We start from the raw sequence: 23,003 nt of genomic DNA on the forward strand, positions 1-23,003 counted from the left end.
AGCAATTATTGTTGATTTAACCTTTAAAATATACCTCAACCTGCTTACATCTCTCCTCTTCATTGCCAACACCAGAGTCCATCCTCACATGTCTGAACAACTGAAATATTCATCTAATTCCTCTCTTCAATGCTTCTATTCCTTTTCTAAATTTTATTCTCTCCACTACAAGGGGAGTGATTTCTTAAAAAATATAAATGTGGTCATGTGGCTCCCCTGCTTAATTAACTCTGCTGTAATTTCCTATTGCAGTTATAAGAAAATTCAAACTCTTTTACTGAGGCTGGCAAGGTCCACCTTGAACCTAACCCATACCTATGGTTCCAGACTTGTCTTGAATAGCCTTCCTCCCTGCTCACCATCCTTCAGACATCTCAGGTTTTTTTTCCAGGTTCCAGATCACCCAAGTTGCCCTGGGGGCTTTGCACTTGCTGTTCCCTCTGTGTCAGAGCATTCGTCTTTCATAGAGGACTTCACTTACACTTCTGTTTTGTTGTAAGTACTGTTTCCCCAGAGAAGCCTGGACTGGACATTAAATAAGTCCCCACACTCACTATCTCATTATTCCCATTTACACCCTACTTATTTCTTTCGCAGAACTTAATATTTTGCATTGCATATACATATACATACTTCCTCCATCAATGCATGTGTTTCTTTGCTTATCTAATGCCTGCATCCCAATAATAATATAAGCTGTGTACAAGCAGGACCATGTTGCTTATTTGCCAATGTATACTCAACACCTGACATTGTGCTTGACATGTGGTAAGGGCTTTTTAAATATTCATCCAATAAATTAATCTTAGAAATATATATAGTAATAGCTGAACTTATCTGGAACGTCTATAGACAGGTTACCTTTGAAAACCACATAGTAAAACTTCAGCAGAGCTTTTTAAAAGAAAATTCTAAATATGTTTAGAAGTCACCTTTTCATGGTGAGGAAAAGGCAAAATAATTCTAGAAAGAAAAAAACAGAATTTATTTTAAAATGTCACACATATTAATTAAAATTAGAAATAAAGCATAAATTGAAACATAGAGAAAAGGAAATAATGAGTAAATTAGAAATACTTGGTAAAACAGTTTAATGATGGAGGCACCTGATGGCACAATTGGTCAAGCATCCAACTCTTAATTTTGGCTCAGGTCATGTTCTCAGGGTCATGAGATTGAGCCCCATGTAGAGCCCCAAGTCGGGCTCTGCACTCAGCATGGAATCTGCTTAAGACTCTGTCTCCCTCTCTGCCCCTCCCCCCCCACATGTTCTCCCTCTCAAATATATGAATAAATATTTTTAAAAAACAGTTCAATGATAAATGTGTAAGTCTCAGGTCATTTTAATATATCTAGTATTAAATTCTAGTATTAAATATGTATTAAATTCTTGCTTGCCTACCATGCCAGGTGCTGTGCTAGCCATAAAAGAGATGCATATGGAGAAATAGCCAAATCAGTCTGTCTCTAAAAAGACCCATAGCCTGCAGTAATGGTTCTCCAACATCGGTAGGCCTTAGAACAATCTGGGTAACGTATTTAAATATGGAGCCCTGGACCTCCTCTTAAGGATTCTGGTTCAATAGATCTAAAGTGGCATCTTAGGATCTATAATTTTAACAAGCTCCCTACATGATTCAGATAAAGGTGCTCTTTGGGTTTGAATTTGAACAGTGCTGATATAGCTGGAGAGACCCATAGCAAGGGAAAATATACCATCTTGTGCAATAAGTGCTATGATGGGGCCAGCACAAGGTATGAAAGCTTGAAGGAAGAACTCATCCATGTTTAGAGATTAGTGCTAAACCAAGTCCTGGAGGATAAAAAGAAGTAGGTCAGAGTGAGAGCCATGAGGTCATATGGAGATACATGTGAATCTCTCCCAACAGAGAAGAGTGCTTCAGACAAAAACATGTTGATCTTAGTTGCTGCAGTGGGTGAGATTGGTGGACTGCTCAGCAGGACATATGGTGCCTTGTTATGCTAGGCTAGGAGTTTGACTTCATCTACAGGGTGATAACAATGATATAACCACATATAGATTTATACACACACAAACATATATAATGCTATATTTATAGAATCCAGATGAATAGCAGAGAGTGGATTGGAGGTGTGTAAAATGAGGTTCAGAGAAACCAGTTATAAAGTTTTCATAGTTATGCAGGTGAGAGATGGCAATAATGTGAAATAAGATATTGTGACAATGGAGAAGCCAGGAAGTGAATGGATGTGAGGGATATTAAAAAGATAGAATTGACAGATTTAATGATTGCTTGCATATGAAGGAAGAGACAAAGAGCAGCAGGGCTTCTTGATTTATAGCTGGACTGGGTTAATACAATATAGACATTAATAGTAACTAATGAACTAATCATCAATAAAGGTAAACAGTCATTTTAGCAATGCAAAGATGAGAAGCCAGAGCTCTAGGAAAAAGTTCAAAGATGCATCGCAACATCAGTGTTTCTCCGTTAGTATTAGTCTTTACATTTTTAAATGAAATTTAAAAGTAAATTTAAAATACTAAGTATTTGAAAACTGATCGATCTATAAATAGTATTTTATATCTAATTGAAGTTTCAGATTATATTTCAATATAACCCAATATCTACACTTATTTCATAAGTATCAAAACACGGCAAAACTAAAGAATCATATTAAGAAATGCCTATATTCCTGGTTTTCTCTTCTTTTAAAGGGTCAATGAGTCAAAGAGATTGATCTTTGTAAATTTCTACACCATTACTTTTATAGTGAGAAAGTGGTGAATACAGTAAGAATTCAACCATCCTGGCCCACCTGCCCTGGCTCCAGATCAAGCATTGTACACCTAGTTCTGGCCAACTAGTTGAGAGTACGAGTGCCTGTGTCACTTCTGGACCACAACACAGAAAAGCAAGTGTGTGATCTTTAGGTGACATCTATTTTTTTTTTTTTTTTTTTTTTTGCAGGTGACATTTTGCTGCAATTGTTGAAAAGGCAGGACCAAGCGATAGACATAGTTGAATCATTGTGTCACTGCGTGGAGGCCATCAGACTTCGCGTGAGTGAGAAATAAATACCTATATTGTTCAGCCATTGAAATTTCAGGGTTAATTTCTTACCAGAGTCCACCCTAACCCATCCTGACTAATACAGTAGGAAATTCTTTACTCATGTAAGGAGGTAGAAACTTGGCATGTCACAACACTCCTGGAGGCAGGCCCTACACTAGGGAATGTGTAAATGGAGCATTGGGATGACTTAACCAGACCAAAGATACTGTGTTTAAATGCCACTCAGAAGATATCTAGATTGATCTAGTGTTAAAAGAGGTGAAAGAGGTGGGAAGAATTAGCTTTGGCATCAACTGACTTCTGGTGTTGCTGTTTCAACCCTCTCTTTTACAGTTAGGAGTATCTTGACTCAGTCATGTTTGTTTCCAAGCAGAACACTGTACTTCAGACACAGTTATAATCCCTACAGGAGGCTACAACTGGGTGTGTCTATGGTAAGGCTAGCAGCTCTCTGTAATTAAAAACTCTCCAGATTGTGTGAGAGTAAGCACGAGAAAGTTGTCTTTTTGCAGTTAGCAAAAGTCCTGGTTCTGTTAAGAATGATACTCTCTTCAGGAGGGAGTAAAATATGGCTCAGAAAATGGACTAGGGCTAGAGGTAGAAGGAGTTTCTGCAGCTCAGATAAACCAAAAACCGTATTGCAGAAATATTTCCTTTGTATGCAAAGAAGGAAGTTGGTTGAATTATTTTACGCAACTAGAATAAAAACTAAGCCACGTCTACAGCAAACACCAGTGTGGTTAAACTGAAACATACATATTTAAATTCTCTTTGCATTCAGCTGGAATCCTGCATCCTTTGTGTTTTCTGTGATTGAATTATTGCAATAATACGACTTTTTTTAGGTCTCATGAAAAATTAATAGTTTAATTCCTTGCGAGTATTATCAATATTAATGTAATGACTAAGAGTAACGCATATCATACATTACTTGCCTATGACCTGTTTTATAGTGTCGCTCCCAACTTTGTTATTTAGATGAGCAATTATATAATTTTTAAAATATGAAAACCACTTCAATAACCATTTTACACACAGACTGCATGACATAAAGTCTTAACAGGATATAAAATGGTTCATTAAGTGTTATCTAACACGTCTATAGGAAACTCTCTGTGCTAGATTCCCTTTCTTGTGAATCTTATGTTTAATTATAGTCCCAAATGATTAATTTCCATACTTAAGAGGAAGTGGGAAGAACTTTAAGGCCTGACTTTGGTGTAGGGATGTACTTCAAACATATAAAATAATTCACAAACCACAGAGGGGAAGTTATAATTGACAGAGGAATTTTATATTACAAGTGCCTATTTAATCTTAGGGTAACGGTTATGTATATATTCTCTTCTTAAGGTCCTAATGGGACCAGAGTAGCCATTCTCATCTACTTGGAGAGAAAGGCAAAAAAAAAAAAAAAAAAAAAAAAAGTCAAGTGAAGTATAAAATGACCCAGAATATAATCAGGATTTCCTATGGTGAACAAAATCACCGATCTTGGGACAGATGTATAAGATGACAATCATTTAAAAATATCTGTCTGGCTCTCTGGAAAGGAAGAACTTAACAAAAAATAAATTGGAAGAAACAATTAAGGTACTGTTTGTCATTTTCTTTTATTAAGAACAACAACAACAACAACAACAAAAAAACCCAATGCAAACAGTAGGTAAAGTGATCCTTATTTCATGTAAATCAATAAAGTCAAACAGTGACCCACAGGTATATTTGAATTTAGGACCTTGGCAGATCTGGTTGGGTCTGTAAAGATAAAAAGATACAATGGTGGGAAGAAGAGAAAAGAATTTTTAGTACTCTCAATGAATAGTTTTCTGTGTCTGGAAATTGAAAACTGATTCAAGAACTCAGCTAACATACGTAAAATAAAAATAATATAGTTCAAAATCATGGTCTCCAAGGAAATACCATCTTTAAAAAACCACAGATTCTTGACTGTAAGGTTACTACCCTGCACTGGCTAGTTTTCTTTAAAAGCTAAGGCTCAGTATGTTTTGAAAAACCAAAGATATCCCTCAATCCCAACATGCTAACTTCCTAATCCTTACCCACATTTTTCAAGTGCAAATTTTGAAATCACTTGACAGAGACTTCATTTGCAAGGCTTCTGAATAATGTTAGAGAATAACGTTATTTTTCCCTGTAAATTCTTGAGAATCAAAGTTAATGATTATATCCAAATACAACTGGGATTGCCACATGGCGGCTGTTAGCATTTGTTTTCTCTATTTTCTCTTGGACCATTGCACTTATTTGGCATTCACTATTATAAAAAATATTTAATTGCAGTTAAGGGAAAACACACTTCGAGCCAGCCTATTTTTGAGGTAACGGTAGTTGGTTCTCTATGTTATGCATTTATTCTCCTTCTGTTGCCTCCATCGGAATGTAAGAACAAGTGTCACAGAGCTTCAGAGCAAAGGTAAACAAATCCTTGAATTGCCCACAGAGTTTGCCAAGTGTGGAGCAGCTGCTATCGGGGGACAGAATCACAGAATGTAGTTAAACAGAAATAGAATATTCAAAACAGGACATGAGCAGCAGGGCTGGCCTAGTAAAATAGGAAGGAATGGCAAATTCGACTTAAAAGCTCTCCCTCCCTAGGGCTTGCAGCTTGCCATCCTCTTCAAGGGTAGCCATTGCCCTTGAGATGCCTTCGGTTGAACTGCAGTCCTCAGTTGTAGTTTTCCAGTGAGAGCGCTCACAACATCATCTGTCGTCCCAGCACACCTGTCTTCATTATGTTCTCAGAGTGGGCATTGGGGTCTTAGCTCCATGCCTCACGGTCTTCAAGGGACTCATTAAATTTTAACAAAAGTTGTGGGAGACCTGTAATCTCCGTTCAGACTCCAACAGACTCAAACAGAGGAGCAGGATCTGAAAGAGGCTCCCTCTCTGCTGTCCGTGGCTCTCGGCTTGCAATCGACTCATCAACCAGGACTGAACTTCAGAGGTTGTACTACTGTTTTCCAGCTTATTTTCGTCTCTTCGTACTTGGTCTGTAGCATTCACTTTAAGGTGCTGCACAGATGGCTTGTTCAGGATGATGACGTTCATACCACCGGCTCTGGGGGGTGCTGGCTGCAAAGGACCCACAGCTCCATCTCCCTCCAAGAACGACCCTCGGCCCTCCCCCGGGGACAGCCTCCATCTAATGACTGGTCCACTGTGGGAGGGCAAAGACCTCATTTCCTTATTTAAGGGCCACTCCGAAGAGTCATTCCCATTCCAGAGCATTCCGTTGGAATAGGCTGAAGGCTCTGTTGCATCTGCATTATGGTCTGACCTCTCTCTGCCCAATTTTGCTGCCCTCATTTCATTACTGGTGCTGTTCCCATACGATGGCTGCAAGCAAATCTCTACGTCAGGGTCTACGACCTAATATACTTTTCCATGTAAACAACACCGTGGAGGCAGAGACTGTGTTTCATTTTATTTATTTTTTTTTTTTTATTTTTGAGAACTAGAAACATTTCCAGATTCTTCTAGTGGTACTGTGGTTATGAATTGCAAATACTTGGTAAAGGCTTCTCAGGCCTAAGTAACAGAATATAACTGCCTGCTTCTACTTGCCCAAATCACTGAGTTGCTGAAAGGCAGGAGAGAAGAAAGGAGGGAAGGCCTTCCTTCCTCGATCATGCTTTTTCATTTCTCCCAACATATATCTGGCGTGGACATAGTGTTTTCATCTGAACTACATTCTCTAATTGTTCTTACATGCCTGAAGTTTTATGTATGTGTGTATTGGCCTCTAGACCACTATTTTTATTCAGAATGTAGCTTGAATCTCTCTACACTCTCTCCAATCCCTTGGCTCGCATTCTTTGATTTGGACTGACGTATCAAACCAGGGAAGTTCAGTATCTGGATTATATAAGTACCACCTCATAATTCAGTGCCCTACAGACACCACTAATCAGTCATGTGGCTCCCAACCCTCTCACTCCCTTTTGCATTTGGCAGCAGCCTCTGGTGTACGCAAGTGCTCTGGCCCTTTGAGCAGAATCCAATTTTAGCCCAGCCTTGGTCGTTTCCTATTCCTCTATCTAGGAAAGCAGCTGTCCATTTTCATACCATCTTCACTGGAAGATGAAGGCAGTAACTACATTCCTCCTATCTTTAGGAGCTATTCCAAGTACTCTAGATTTTGCTCCTTCCCGTGACTTTCCGGCTCGAACTCCTGAGTGTCATCTTTTGAGTCTGAGTCTCCCTCCTACTCCGGCTGCTGCTGACAAGGGCAAGCTGGGGCCACCTGGAGAGACAGAGGAAGATTTCCATGAAGCTAACAGCGGGTAACTTTCAGCAGTTCTCACCTTGTGCTTTCCAAAGCCCTGAGAGGACTGTGTGTGTGTGTGTGTGTGTGTGTGTGTGTGTGTGTAGAGTTTCAAAACTTAGATGTTCTCAGTAGAATTTGTTAGGTCCTCTGCATCTTTCCAATTCTACTTTCCCTCCAGATCCCCGCCCCCCCCCTCCACCCCCGTCAGGTGGCATTGGAATGACCACAGGCATTATTAGAATTCATTAATGGGAAGTCGAAGAATTAGGGATACACTTAATTTGGGCTCCGTGCTATGCATTTGTGTGATTTAGAGCCACTTTCATGTATAGTGAAGTTATTGCTAGCTATGCTAATCCCAGAATAGCTTCCAGAAATACTTATTCATCAGTGGGCAAAGCTGTAAGTGGAGAATTTGGTTCTTATCAGTGCCTCACCACAATAGAAATGTGCACAGCACTGTAGCATTCGCAGTAAAAAGACCTACAGAAGTTCTCAGAAGTCCTGCGTTTGCAGGGCACACACAGGTAGCAGTACTGCAAACACAGCACACGTGTGTGTAGGCACGTGTTTTATGCATTCTGAGCATCAATTATAAAAAAAAACCCAACTTTCGATTACCCATGACAGAGGAAAAACTAAATGATCATTTCATTCTCTTTATGTGAAAATTTAAAATACAACTATCATGTGAAGGAGGAAAGAGCATGCAGCCAAAAAAATTGAGAAAAAAGTACTGTGAGATATATCAGCAGATCATTAATAAGAACATTATGCTGTTTTGATTTTTTGATGCTTGTTCTGTCAACATTTTAAAATTTGTAATTTTGTTGTGATTCCTTCTCTAATTCTAAATAAACTTGTCCTCTCTATATTTAATTTTATATTCAAAATATTGTATTATTTCCCCTAAAAAAATCCGCCACCTAGTTGTGAGGCCTTCAGGCCCCATCAAACCTGAGCCCACCCCTGGGGGGCTCGAAGCTTCTTTGCACAGTGTGGCTCCATGTGTTGCAGAAACAAGAGGGTTTCCTACTTAGAGCCAATTAAGCATGGTTTTATTTTTGTCAATTTGAAACATGAGCATGGAATTTTAGAGCAGGAAGAGGCCAAAGATATAATCTAGCATGATATTGTTTTTCAGGTGAGGAAACAGGCTGAGCGCAATCATGGCTTTATCGGCTTTATCAAGTTCCTAAACCTTGTTTCAGCAGGTGATCTATGGAACAGGGGGTTACCACAGTGCCCCAGGACAGCAAGAGTGACACGGGAATTCTTGAGAAGGTGCTGGCAGAGAAAGTTCCACAAAGTGATTTCAACCCCTTCACAGTTGGCTTGAGACTGGAGAGCAGAGGTGGACATAGATGCCTGAGTAAAGAAGAAGGCCTCCGACCAGAGACAGTGCTCTTCCAAAAAAGGGACTAATGTTTTTTAAGAAATGGTAGAAGTTAAATTCTTAACCACTTCCAAGAAATTGTAGCCTTAAAGACTTTGATCTTTAGATTATGGACAGACTTTTTATTTTTTAAGATTTATATTTATTTATTTATTTATTTATTTATTTATTTATTTATTTAGGAGAGAGAGAGAGAGCACATGTGAGTGGAGGGAGAGAGAGAGAATCTTAAGCAGATTCCCCACTGAGGGTGGAGCCCAGTGCAGGACTCTATCTCATGACCCTGAGATCATGACCTGAGCCAAAATCAAGAGTTAGATGTCAGGCAGCCCTGGGGTTGGGGGTGGGGGGGCTCAGTGGTTTAGCTTAACCACCTGCCTTTGGTCCAGGGCATGATCCTGGGGTCTGGGGATTGAGTCCCGGGTCGCACTCCCTGCATGGAGCCTGCTTCTCCCTCTGCCTCTCTCTCTCTCTCAGTCTCTCATGAATAAATAAATAAAAATTAAAAAAAAAAAAAAGAGTTGGATGTCTAACCGACTGAGCTACCCAGGTGCCCCTATGGGCAGACTTTTATTTATTTTTATATTTTTATTTTTTTTAAGAATTTATTTATTTATTCATGAGAGACACAGAGAGAGAGGCAGAGACACAGGCAGAGGGAGAAGCAGGCTCCCTGTGGGGAGCCCAATGTGGGACTCGTTCCCAGGACCCTGGAACCATGACCTGAGCTGAAGGCAGAGGCTCAACCACCAAGCCACCCAGGTGTCCCCATGCCAGACTTTTAATCACTGGGTTTACTGTATGGTACAATTAGTTCTCAAATGTAAAACTGTAATCTCACTCTTGATAAACGTCATTATTTTACCACTTTCATATTTATTTTATTTGACATTTCTTTCTCATTCTGTCTCTTTTTGTCTCTCTCTCTCTCTCTCTCTCTCTCTCTCCACACTCACACCTTTTGGAGTAGGTAGGGCAGTGTTTTTGTTTTTGTTTTTGTTTTTGTTTTAAAGATTTTATTTATTTATGAGACACAGAGTGAGAGAGAGAGGCGAAGACACAGGCAGAAAGAGAAGCAGGCTCCATGGGGGCGGGGGGAGCCTGACGTGGGGCTCGATCCCAGGACTCCAGGATCACACCCTGGGCTGAAGGTGGGCGCTAAACTGCTGAGCCACCCAGGGATCCCAGGTAGGGCAATGTTATTGGTAAAAAATTTGAGGTCCAAAGTAGCTAATAACAGGTTAGAACTAAGACTAGAAATGAGGCCTCCTAATCTTTCCAGGGTTTTCTCTTTATATCATAGGATCTCCAGGATTAACACAAGAAACCCCTTGTTTTATTTGCCTTCATTGACTTGACAAAAGCAGATCTAGTTTTATGTAAGAACAAGTAATTGCCACCTGGTGTGATTGAAGAGAGGTCAATCTTTCCCTAATGACAAGACTCTACCATCAATAACTCTTCCTTTATGTTCAACTTTCATATCTTTTGAATGTCCCAGAGGTATGCCTTTAGAGAAGAATTCCCAATGTATTTGTGTGAATGGATTTGTGTGCTTTATTTACTTCTTAAGTAAGTAAGGAAAGGAGAGTATCAGGACTTCTATTTCCTCTCATAATTATAATTTTTGATACTCATAAATTTTTTGTTATTACATTATAATTTACTAGTATTTTTCTTTTTTTAAGGTTTTACTTATTTATTTGACAGAGAGAGCACAAGCAGGGGAGCGGCAGGCAGAGGGGGAGCCATTGGGAGGCTCAGCAGGGAGCCCAATGGCAGGCTGCATCTCAGGACCCCAGGATCCTGACCTGAGTCAAAGGCAGACCCTCAGCTAACTGAGGTACCCAGGTGCCCCGGGATTTTTCTTTATCATTGAATATTCTATAATTGGAAGAATATTTTAATGGTCCTATTGATGATTTTCAGAATCACATCATTTGATCCATGCAGCAAATCACTGATCATGTAACATTTCTGTCCATAAAAAGATTTTTTTTTGATTCTCATTCATGTCAAGAATTTTCTCGTTAATAGTTAGAGTCATCATAACAACTCTCATTTGTTTAGTTTTTATGTAATGAGATAACAAAGCACTAATCTTCCTTAATCTCATTTGGTCCTCCTGGCACCCCTGTGGAAAGAGCAGGGAAGTGATTACTATCAGCGTTTGGCAGTCAAAGAAACAGGCCCAGAGTAAGTTCATTGCCCATAGCAAGGAAGTAGCAAGACAATCAAAATTCTGACTGCAAGGCTGTTAGTTTTGCTTAAGGTCTTGTGCTTTACTTACTGAACTTTTTGCATTTCTGATGAAAACCATAGGCTCTATGCAGCGAAATTCGCACGGAATGGCAAAACATGAATTAATTCTATCATTAAATGAGAGCCAGAGTGACTCAAAGTAGAATATATGGGTCACGAATTTTGGTGAAAGTGCTCAGTTCCCCAGAGAGTGAACACTATCAATAAATGCCACGGAAAGTGGTAAAGCAACTCTGCAAAGTAGATCCCACCTGTGAAAAATGAAGTTAAATGAGGAGAGGGATCTTTCTCATCTATGATAGGTTTCAAATGATTCTACAGTACAGCTTCCTTCCTTTTATGTACCTCAATACCATTGAAAAGAACAGGAGCAAACTCATTCTGATCATAACTTAGCCATTTTTTAATTTTCTTTCCACAATGCACAATCTCTAGGAAAACCATCACCACTGATCATCTGACACTTAAATATTTTGTTATCTCCTGTTGTAATCCAGTGTGCTGACTTCAATAACTGATAGTAATAGGCCTTGTTATATGGTGGTTTAAAGCCTTAAATTTTTTTTGATTGATGATTTTACTTATTGCTACTATTTTGAAATACTTGTAGCAGTTTATTATATTTTTTATCTTATCATTGATCACTCTTGCTATAGAGAAGTTCTAAATCAAAAGCAGAAAGAAATACAGGCTCTGTTATCTGTATCATGCTTAGAAATGCCCAGTTCCCTTGTATTAATGTGTTATTCTCTAGGACTCAAATTTCATGCTACAAATATTTATTTGCCTTGTCCTGGATGCAAACAATTTTATATTTTATCTGTTTTAGAAATCTTGTCTTTTTTTTTTTTTTCAAGAATAGGGTCTCCAGGTATTTTTTTCTGTTATTTATAATTTATTTGCATATTTGTTTGACCCAATATGTATATACTGATAATAGTCTGACTTCCTCGATATATATATATATAGTAGTTGCAGAATTACTAACACATACCCCAGTGAGAAACAAATTTACCAACTAGAGTACTGTGTTTGTGTATAATTCTTTTATCTTTAGCTTTATAGTCAAATCACTGTTTTGCAAGCTTACTTAGGTCAGCTCTTTTCTTACTCACTCCCGCCTGTGTACCTATGTTATTCATACACTTACATTTCTTTGTCGCAGACTGCATTCTATTTTAGATTCCTCTTATATCTTGGCTGATTTTTAAAAATTAACATAGAGTAAAATTTCCTCTTTGTGAAATACCGTTTCATGGAGGTTGACAAATGTATGGAGTCATGTATCCGCCATGACAGTTCCAATGGTTTTCCAAACTGGAAGTTACCCAAAGTCACTGGACCGTTTTTCATTGCTGCTAGCAATATTTAAGAATGCATCCTCCACTGGTTTGAGAATATGGAATCATGTCCCTCATAAATGAAGGTGGTATGAAAATTAAATGTGAAAAAAAAATGTAGAAACTGTAAATTGTGAAGGGTTACACAAAGAAGTGATTTTTATTCCAGTTGGTCATTTTATCTGAATGTCCTCATGGATTGTGGCCATATGGGGAAATGTCAACTGGAGGAGAGCCTGGTTTAATCAGCGTCAACCAGGAAGATAAAGATAAGTGGTTTAAACATCTGGCATGCTGTGTGTGAGAACCTCCTGTATCAGAATTTCCTGGAGCATGGGAGACAGTTTAGAAATGGACAGTGACTAGACTCCCTATAAAAATAAAACTCTGACCCGCAATCTGTAGCAACCAGCCTAATAGGCCAACCTACTATGCAGAGTAACTAGCAAGGAAGTCAGACTATTATCAGTATCAAACAGCCCAGGAAGCCAAATAATAGCCCCTGTAACAATTGGCCCCAAGTGGCCAGGACATAATAACTGACAGTGTCCTAATTTTTGCCTCTGCTTCTAATTTAGGATTAATGGGAGAAGGCCAAATATGGACCTCTAACAAGTCACAGAAGATGCCCCACTTCTCCTTAGCCTGCCTGCAGCTTTCCCATGTCAACAGTCTTCAATTGGGTATATCTGATATCTTAGTCTTCGGGGCTGCTATAAGAAAAATACCGTTGGGTGGTTTAAACAATAAATATTTGTTTCTCACAATTCTGGAATCTGGGGTGAAAGCTCTGACAATTTCAGTGTCTGGTGAGAGCCTGGCTCATAGGCAGCCTTCTTGCTGTGTTCTAACATGGCAGAAGGGGTGGGAAAGCTTTTGAGGTCTCTTTCCTAAGCGCTCCATCCTCATGATCTAATTACCTCCCAAAGGCCCTACCTCCTAATACCATGACATTGGGAGTTGAGGTTTCAACATTTGAATGTGGGTGGGGTGGGGTGGTGGTGGTGGTGGTAGAGAGACACCCAAAGAGTCAGACCCCAACACCTGAAGTCTTCCCCCCCCAACACCCCCACCCCTCCTACCCCTCCACCCCTGGCCAGGATAACGGCTCTCTGCTTCTCTGCCTATCTCTGTCAAATGCAAGAGATAGGGCTCACTCCCTAGCGATAGCAAGCTCTGAATAAATAGCCTTTGCTTGCTCTCATTTAGTGTTCTTCGTTTATTTCCACAGGTGCTTTTTAAAAATTTATATTCCTAGGCCCTACTCCAGACCCATTGAATCAGAATTACTGAAGGAGAGGCCCAGATGTCTGCATTTTAAAGAAGCTCCCCAGGGTGATTCTTTTGCATATGAAATTTGAGAACTATTGCACCTAGTGCCACCCCACAGAACTTCCTCCTAAATTTTGCCTTGTTTAATATTTTTATAAATATTTGGATGAAGATATGGATGTGCTGATCAGATCTGTCATTGCCATAAAGGTAGGAAAGTTAGTGAATATGCTAGACATCAGAAGCAAAATGAATTTTGATCTAAAAAGCTGGAAACAGGACTGAAACTTAAGAAGATTATATCTTATAAGAGCTCATAGGACACTGTTAGAGTTTAATTTTATGTATATGTATGGGCATATATACTGGGCAGGGTTTGATTCATGGACCTATATATGAAAATGACCTATAGAAGTGAATTGGCAGGGTTTTTAAAATTTAGTATAATGAACAGATTTATAATTGCCAAATTTATTAAAAGAATTAATAATTTCATTGGATCCTGTGCTCGTTCGATGATCTAGACTATTATGTCTGGCTTGGGCTCCATATTTTAAGGAAAAACAGTGTATAAGGAATGATGTTCAAAACAGCTCAAACAACTGAGCATATTTACTCACCACTTAAAAGAATGTTATCTGAGGCTCAAACTCCTATTATTTAGGCATAATTCAGACTTTTGCATTCATATCAACTGTCCATTTTTTTGTGATATTTCTGTAAAATGTTCTAAAGAGATTCTGCTTACATTCTATCCTCAGGAGAGTTTAAAATGAATTTTATACAATCATGTAATTCTACAGGTGGGATGTGAATGCATAAAAAAATTTAATGTGCATTTTTAATGTGAAAATATTCAGGCTTTTATCAGATTGACAGCAGGAGACTTGAGTTGTGCGTCTGTTATAGCTCTGACACTTTTCTTTCAACAGCCAAATGAGTATTACAATAGAGGTTTTCAATTTTCAAACTTGCCTACATTCTAGCTTACTTTCTAAGGATATGTATATATCCATATCCATATATATATATATATATCTCCATGGCCTGCTGTTGGTTTTTAACTTATTTCATTCTCTCATTCATTCATGCGTTTATTCATTTTTGCATTTCTGTTTCTGTTCAATAACTACAAAGCACTTCCAATCGTGTATGCTATACAATGAGTAGCAAGGTACAGGCACTTCATAAAAAAAGGATTCAATTGAATGAGGAAATAAATACATTCAACCACATGATTGGCACATGATGGGGAGGGAGGCTCTTCACATGTACGGTGTCCTTGATTTGTCTTTAATCCTATGTGTCCCATATAGTAGTCCAGCCACATATGGCTATTGAGCACTTGAAATGTATCTACTTCAGGCTGAGATGAGCTGTAAGCTCCAGATTTTGAGGACTACCAAAAAATATATATAAATTATCTCATTGATGTTTTATGTTGACTGCATATTGAAATTATAATATTTTAATATATTGAGTTAAAGTAAAATATAAAATTACTTTCTCTTGTTTCTCTCTTTTTTTAAAAAAGATTTATTAATTTATTCATGAGAGACATAGGGAGAGAGAGAGAAAGAGAGAGGGGGGCAGAGACAGAGGCAGAGGGAGAAGCAGGCTCCCTGCAGGGGGCCCGATGTGCGACTCAATCCCAGGACCTTGGGATCATGCCCTGAGCTGAAGACAGCCGCTCAATTGCTGAGCCACCCCGGCGTACCTCTCTTTACTTCTTAAAATCTGGATTCTAGAAAATTTAAAATTACGAATCTAGCTCTTAATATGTTATTTTTAATGTTTCTCCTTTTGAGGCAACATTAATGTTTATGAGCTCAGGCTTGGGTATTAAAAGTAGATTCATGTTTACATCCCAGCTCCCCAGTTGGCTAAGGCAGTGGTGAGACTTAACTGGAAGTATGATAACAATAACAATAGAGGTAAGAATCATTAACGCTTAAGGCAGCATTTGCTAACTGCCAGACCCAACTAAATGCTTTCCATATGTTAATTTGTTTAGTTCTTGCAAGATCCTTCAGGTAGTTACTATTATTATTTCCTTTTTACAGATGAGGAAACTGAATCACAAAGAGGTTGTATAAAAATATGTTAAAGTGCTTGAAACAGAAGCCGCTAATTATTTTTATTGTAATCATTTTGTTATACTCCCATTCTTGGGCTGAGCAGGATGTTGAATAGCTGAGGTGACGGTACCTGCAAGGCGAAAGGTAAAGTCAGTTCACAGACTGATAAGGTATGTAGATTAGGAAAAGGTTGGGTTAGGAATTTTGCTTCAATCAATGTCATAATTAACAAATGCTACAACAGTGGTGTTCTAAGGGGGTGATTTTGCAGGGTGTATATGACAGTATGTGGAGATGCATTTGTTGTCAAAACTCAGGGGCCGCTGCTGGCACCAAATGGGTAAAGACCAGGGATGGTGCTAAACTCCTGTGACGCACAGGACAGCCCCCAATAAGAGAGCATGATCTGGCCTCAAATGTCAGTAGTGTTCAGGTTGAGAAATCCTATATAAGAGTAGGAAAAAGAAAGGATGGCAGAAGGGATAGAAAGATGGAAGGAAGGAAAGAAAGGGAAATGGGGAGGGAAGAATGAAGGAAGGAAAAAGGAGGAAGGAAGGAAGGAAGGAAGGAAGGAAGGAAGGAAGGAAGGAAGGAAGGAAGGAAAGAAGAGGAGAAGAAAAAGTTGATACACAGTCATTTTTCCAGGTTTGATCAGGGCTTTCTTGGAATGATGACAACAGAGCGGTATTATGATTCACTCTAATACGGCTACAACAAAAGTTTACACATTTATTATTCCAGTATAACCCTTAGCAAAGTTAGAGGAGGGGCAGTGAGGCAGGATCCGTCTCAAATGACTTTTTCACTCCGTGGAGTGATAACCCTGGGGCCATTTATTCCTGGCCAATGACAAGCTAATAAAACAAACCATTTATCTGATCCTGTGGTCTTTTTTTTTTTTTTTTGGCTATATATTAAGCAGTGCAGTATCAACCAATCTCTGTTCCCTCAAAAACTGCTTTTCTGCCTATAATTTTGAAGATTTCTTCAGTGTAGAATTGGACTACCTTTCTTTGGTTTATTTATTTATTTATTTATTTATTTATTTATTTATTTATTTATTTTAGATTTTATTTATTTATTCATGAGACACAGAGAGAAAGAGAGGCAGAGACACAGGCAGAGGGAGAAGCAGGCTCCATGCAGGGAGCCCGACGTGGGACTCGATCCCGGGTCTCCAGGATCACACCCTGGGCTGAAGGCAGCGCTAAACCTCTGAGCCACCTGGGCTGCCCCCTTTCTTTGGTTTGTTTGTTTGCTTGTTTGTTTATTTATTTATTTATTTATTATTTATTTATTTATTATTTTTCTTTCTTTGGTTTAGATGAGATTTGGGGAGTAAGCTGTGGACTGGAAAGAGTCATATAGGATTTTGCTTGTGAATCACTAATTTATCTCTATTTAGTGAGTTTTGCATAATGGCTTCAAGTGATGACTATTTCCTGGGGCTGGAGGGCCAGCTCCCTCTGAGAATGGATGCCTGAAAGCAAAAATGGTCCGGAAACAATTTCCCAAAGAACTTCCAAATAAGGCTGTTTTGGCTCTGAGGGAGTGCTTTGGAACTTTATAAAATGTGAAAATGTAAACGCGAGGGAGAATTCATTGTTTATAATGTTTAAAATTACATACTCTGTAATCTTTTTAGCAGTAAAACTCTTCCCATCAATGGTAATTTATGAGTGCTATTTCAAGAAGAGATCATTATATTGGTTTCTCTATATGTGCAACTCTAATTGAAAAATAAGAATCAATTGTATTAAAACACATGGATTTTCTATTGGCTTATTTTTCACGTGTCACTGACTTCATCTCTATAAATATGTAGCTCTACCCAAAACTGAAAATAATAAATAGAAATTTCCACCCTGTTTACTGGGATCCTTTCCTAACGTCATGCTTTGGTGTGGAACATATTTAAAGGCCAGTCATGAGGCAGAGAGGTGGAATGAAGTCCACCAGAGATGGCGAATTTTTCGTGGAAAAACTGCAATGACACCACAGAATCAACACAGTGAGTCAGTAAACACATTATGAGTCATTTATACTTTGGAATAATAAGCAGTCTTTACAAAAGAATGAGATTGCTCTGTATGCCTTGAGACAAGTAAAATTTTCAAGGCATTGTTAAATTGAAAACCTCAAGTTGCAGAGCAACTTGTAAAGATGATTTATTTATGAAAAAAGCCCTGAAGATACCTATGTCTAAGTACACACCTATGTATGCAAATATATACAATAGGATTAGAACAAAAGGCTGCACCCAAAGCACGGACTTGGGGTTGTGGGTACGAAGTGCAAGGAACTCCTGGATTTTTTTCTGAATATATCTGTTTTTATTTGAATTTTTTTATATAGGAATATAATTATGTATTATTGACATTAAATAGTGAAAAATGTTATTAAGAGCAATGAAAACATCTTCTTTATATTTCCTTGTTTTCATAATCTCCCATGTCTGGTTTTAGTTTAGGAAGGCAGACACACACACGTATACACACACACACACGCACACGCATGATTACTTTGTATATCTAGAAATCACAGCTCTTCTGGAAATTTTCATTTTCTCCTTGGAAACTTTGAACGCAAAGTTGTTTGGGATGCATTCTTCAGTCAGACTTGTGAGGGAGGGGCTTCTGCTTGCCTAGGGAACATATTGAAAAGAAACACTTTTGTTCTTGCTCTTGTTTCTGGATGAGCATGAGGATGGGAAAGTGTGCTAGAACAGATTTGACAATCTGGGAAGTTGGCACCAGTGCAGTCAATTTTGAGGAAAAATGAGACTTAAAGTGTTGCAGAGTTATGTTTTTGCCCTGTCTTTTATTCAGTCCCGTGTGGCCTGACTCCATCACTACCCTCAAAGGAAGGGCCTCGGGACAAAGAACTTGGACTTGGGCTCTAGTGCTCCCCATACCCCAAAAGGCTTGTTTATTGACGCCTGAAGTGGTGATATTTTGGTCTTGAACCTGATGAACAAAAGACCATGGAGAGTGGTCTCTGTGGGAGACAGACAGATGGGGTTAGTGGGACAGCAATGGAAGAGAAGCTAAAACCTGTGCTCCTGCTCTAGTTATAGACCATGGGTATGTTCCCTAACCTCTCTGAGTCTCGATTTCCTCATCTTTAGGGTGGGGTTAATCACTCCTTTGCTTATTTCACAGGATGCTGGGGAAAGAAATGAGATCTGTGTGGACACATTTTATAAGGAGGAGCTCCTTCTGTATATCTCAATATCAGAATTTGACAGATTGTTTTGTAATTATCCCTTTTGAGTTGTATCCCCCACTGAATTTTGAACTCTATAAGGTTAGAGGCTGTATCAGGCTAAGGATGTTTGCATCCTTAGCTTGACACAGAGTAGGCACTTAATAAATGTTTCCTGCAAGATTGCCAATTATTGAAATACAAAATAATGGAGCCTTAAAGTTAAGGAATATAAGACTCCAATGAAATGATTTTGGGGTAGGACCATGGACTTTTTTCCAGAATGGAGCACAGGAGAACTAATTTCCTTTTCTACAGCACTTCTTAAGAAAACACAGCATACTATGAGCTGATTGTGGTGAAAAAGGAATATAAAATTATCACCCTTAGTTTATTTGTATTTGTTTAGCTCATTTGGTTATAGCGCTTTCCAGTGTTTTTCACATTGTGGTCTGCATAGAAAATGACGATATTTGTGTGGCACACAGAGTACTTAGGTTCAATGTAGTGCCAAGGGATGTGGACTTTGCATGCCCTCCACTCCTCCCAGTCATCCTGAGAGCTAAGAAAGAACCAGAAACCATATTTTGCCACTTGTAACCATTGACAACAAAGCAGTTGAGAAACCCCAGGTTAGAGCATATATTGGGTTGCCCAGTGTCCACCGAGAGTCTCATAATTTGGAAATAAGGTCTTTGCAGATTCAATTAGTTAATACACAAGGAGTACTCTACATGATGGCAGAGGCTATCAGAAATTTGAATGATTTATCTACAAAACAGGGAATACCAAAAGTTGCTGGCAACCACCAGAAGCTAAGAGAAAGGCATGAAACAGAGTCACCCTCACCCTCCTTCCTCCAGAAGGAACCAGTTTTGCTAATACCTTGATTTTTTGTATTTCTGGCCTCTAGAACTGTGAGAGAGGAAAAAAAATCTGTTCTTTTAAGTCACATAGTTAATAGTAATTTGTTGTGCCAGCCCTAAGAAACTAATATAGAGCATAATAGACAATACATCAAGATCATGGATATATATATATATATATTTTTTTTGATCATGGATGTTTTTTGAAATAGACCAAGTTTGCCAATGTCTGCCTAGCCATGTACCAATAACAAAGAAGAATCCATGGTTCCCTCTCATTACAATAATCTATAAAATACATTTCATTTGACACACAATAGGATCTACTGTGTAAACCTGGTGGTGCTGTGAAAATGCCTTAGATAATTGTTTCTCAAAGTCTGGTTTTGGGGACGCCTGGGTGGCTCAGTGGTTGAGCATCTGCCTTTGCCTCAGGGCGCAACCCCGGGGTCCTGAATGGAGTCCTGCGTCAGGCTCCTGGTGGGGAGCGTGCATCTGTCTCTGCCTCTCTCTGTGTCTCTCATGAATAAATAAAATCTTTAAAAAAAAAAAAAAAAAAAAGTCTGGTCTTCAAAATAGCAACAGCAGTAGCATCTGGGTACAGATTTAGAAAGAAAAATTCTTGGCCCTTCCTAGACCTACTAAATCAGAAACTGAAGGTAGGGCCCAGCAGTCTGGTTTAAAAAGCTCTGCAGGGGATTCTAAAGCTTTGGCCACCTTGGAAAAGTGTCACACCTGTTGGAAGAGAGAGAGATTGAACTCAATTTTGCTGACCCTAAAGATGGGAGCATTTTTAAGTGCTGGGATGAATTAGTAGAAAAGTATTGCAGGTTATAAGGGGGGATTGGTCAACGTGACTAGACCATCTGTATGTGCAGTGGGGTACTTCGTGGAAATGAGGCTCCCACCCTCCCCCAGAGACTGGGATAGAAGGGCACTACCTTACTTGATGATTGTATTTCAAAGGAATGGTTCCCGGGTTCTCGAGAAACATGTTCCTGATATATGAAAATGGCAAGAGTCTGGGACAAAATTATTTACATCTCAGAATGGCAGAGTAAGAATTTACAATTGCAAAATTTCTAAAGTAAATAATCTCAGAGAAGGGAGGTCAAAATCCTAAAGTCAGTCAGGAACCTACCTAAGTTGAGGGGAAATTCAGGTGGTCTTGGCCAGGTGCCCTCTGAATTTTTTTCCCCACATGAACATTAAAAGAGACTTGTCAGGATGCAGACACCCTCTTGGAGATTCTATTAAGATTCTTGACATTATAAACTTAATTTTGGAAGTACTAATTTTTTTTCTTTCATCAAGAAAAACTGTCCACAGTCTTCCATTTTCTCAATTCTCCTTTCATATTAAAGTTCTTCAGTAAATTTTGATGGTATGTTTCATTTCTGTCCTATATAATTCTAATAGGCCTTCTTCCTAGATACTCAATATTTGGGGCATAGTATTTTTTTTTCATTATATTTTTCTCAAAGGTCATTCTGGTGTATTAGAAAATTACTTATTTTTGTTACTTTTACTGAATTATAACTTATAAATATTAGTTACCTTTGAATTTTCTAGGGAGATAATGATGCCTGAAAATAATGGCATAGCAACATTCCATTTCAATATTATATTTTTTATTTTATAGGTGAAACAGAAGGAATAGAGGGATTCAATTTGGTGATTTCTAGTAAGTGATAGATCTGAGATTTTAAGTATTCTCTAATTCCAAGAGTGTTTGTTTATGCTATACTCACACTCTTCTTTAGGCTTTATTTTTCCAGATGCATTTATTTGTTCTCTAAGTTTTTATGTCATTGTGTATGTTAGGTTCATAATGTATGTAGATGACTCTGAAAAAGCAACACAAAGAAGTGTATGTATCTTGTCAATAAATACTGATAATTGATTAGAAGTGACAACTGAAAAGGATATAACTGTTTGACTCAAATAGCCTAGTGGCTTATTGGGCATATTGTTAAGTCTCTGATGGTTGATTAATACATCACCTGTCTCCAACCCCCACAATTACTGCCAAATTTTTAAAAAATTGTGGAAAGATGTAATTATATAACTAAAAATGCTCATGAAATTAATATATTATTTATAAATATTAAAGCCTTTATAATATAGGTTATAGGGGGACTGAACAGGAATATTCAGCTTGTCTTCAGGTTTCTTTAATATTTTTTGTAGGCTGCTTGCCATGATGACTAATATGCTACAACTATGCTGTTATGCATTAAATATCATGGAAATGTACATCTGCACTGGATTTTCCTTTCTCCTTTGTTGCTTTGTTTCTTAAAGTGCTGAGTCCCGCTAAAAGTTTTGGATTGAAATCAAATCTGGAAAGCTTTGGCAATGTTGCTGAAATGATATCCCAGTATATTATCCTTTAATGAAACAAGTATAGAGGGTTGATTGATTTATGGAGCAATTTTTTGCATCATTACCTGTCTTGATTGTATACAAATCGTTTTTTATTCTCACTGTTTTGAAAGAACCGTTTTAATTTTAATATGTTTATTTCGAAATCTGATATCTTAGTTGGCAACAGGATTAAATCCTACAAAAGTTTTTATACACAATTCTTCTGAAACCCAAGAAGATGTTTATTAATTTTCAGATACTTTAATTGTATTGCCTAAATATAACATTTAACTAAAATATGCTTTTTTGCCTTTCTGCTCTAAAGCTGGGTTTTCTATTGCTTAATCTAATTTTAACTTGTGTGGCCATAATCACTTTTTAAAAGCATATGTTAAAAGATTCTTCCAGACGCACAAAATATGCCCATCATAGTAGCGATGTTTTATATTGCATTTTAGAGTTTAATTTTTAAACTGGAGTGTGATTTCAAATGAGTGTTATTCCCAGAACATAATGTAAGAACTACCTTTTTATCTAGCCTGTTTTTTAACTCGCTGGCATGGTTGGAATTTTTAACACTGACCATGTGGCTTTGATGAGGCTTTAAAATATCATACTGCAATTTGGAAAAGATAGGCAGTTTTCTTCTTGGCATCTGCTGAGTAACCCTTGTCTCTGATGACTCATTGAGTAAATATTACAATTAATAGAAACCCTAAGCATTCAATATACACGTCTGGGTTTTGGTCCTATTTACCTTCATATATTAGGTGAGCCTAGAAAAGAGCAAACTGAAATCTGTGTTAATACAGCTCTCAGGAACTGTTTTGGTTGATTTCCCAAAGCCAATCAAAATCAGTTCAATGAA

The 23,003-nt window shown here is 38.2% G+C and overlaps 1 long non-coding RNA gene across 1 annotated transcript in view; it reads left to right on the forward strand.

Moving 5' to 3' along the window:
* The window catches only part of LOC140620144 (uncharacterized), a 221,059-nt gene that overhangs the window by 197,438 nt on the left and 618 nt on the right, over positions 1 to 23,003 (forward strand). The window contains exons 4-11 of the long non-coding RNA XR_012019881.1: positions 392 to 495; positions 2,955 to 3,046; positions 7,198 to 7,366; positions 8,495 to 8,634; positions 10,435 to 10,589; positions 12,927 to 13,031; positions 13,580 to 13,830; positions 21,411 to 21,452. This is a non-coding gene — a long non-coding RNA (uncharacterized lncRNA). The remainder of the gene's footprint in view (positions 1 to 391; positions 496 to 2,954; positions 3,047 to 7,197; positions 7,367 to 8,494; positions 8,635 to 10,434; positions 10,590 to 12,926; positions 13,032 to 13,579; positions 13,831 to 21,410; positions 21,453 to 23,003) is intronic.

This window comes from Canis lupus, chromosome 28, assembly GCF_048164855.1.
Source record: "Canis lupus baileyi chromosome 28, mCanLup2.hap1, whole genome shotgun sequence".
Taxonomy (NCBI): Eukaryota; Metazoa; Chordata; class Mammalia; order Carnivora; family Canidae; genus Canis; species Canis lupus.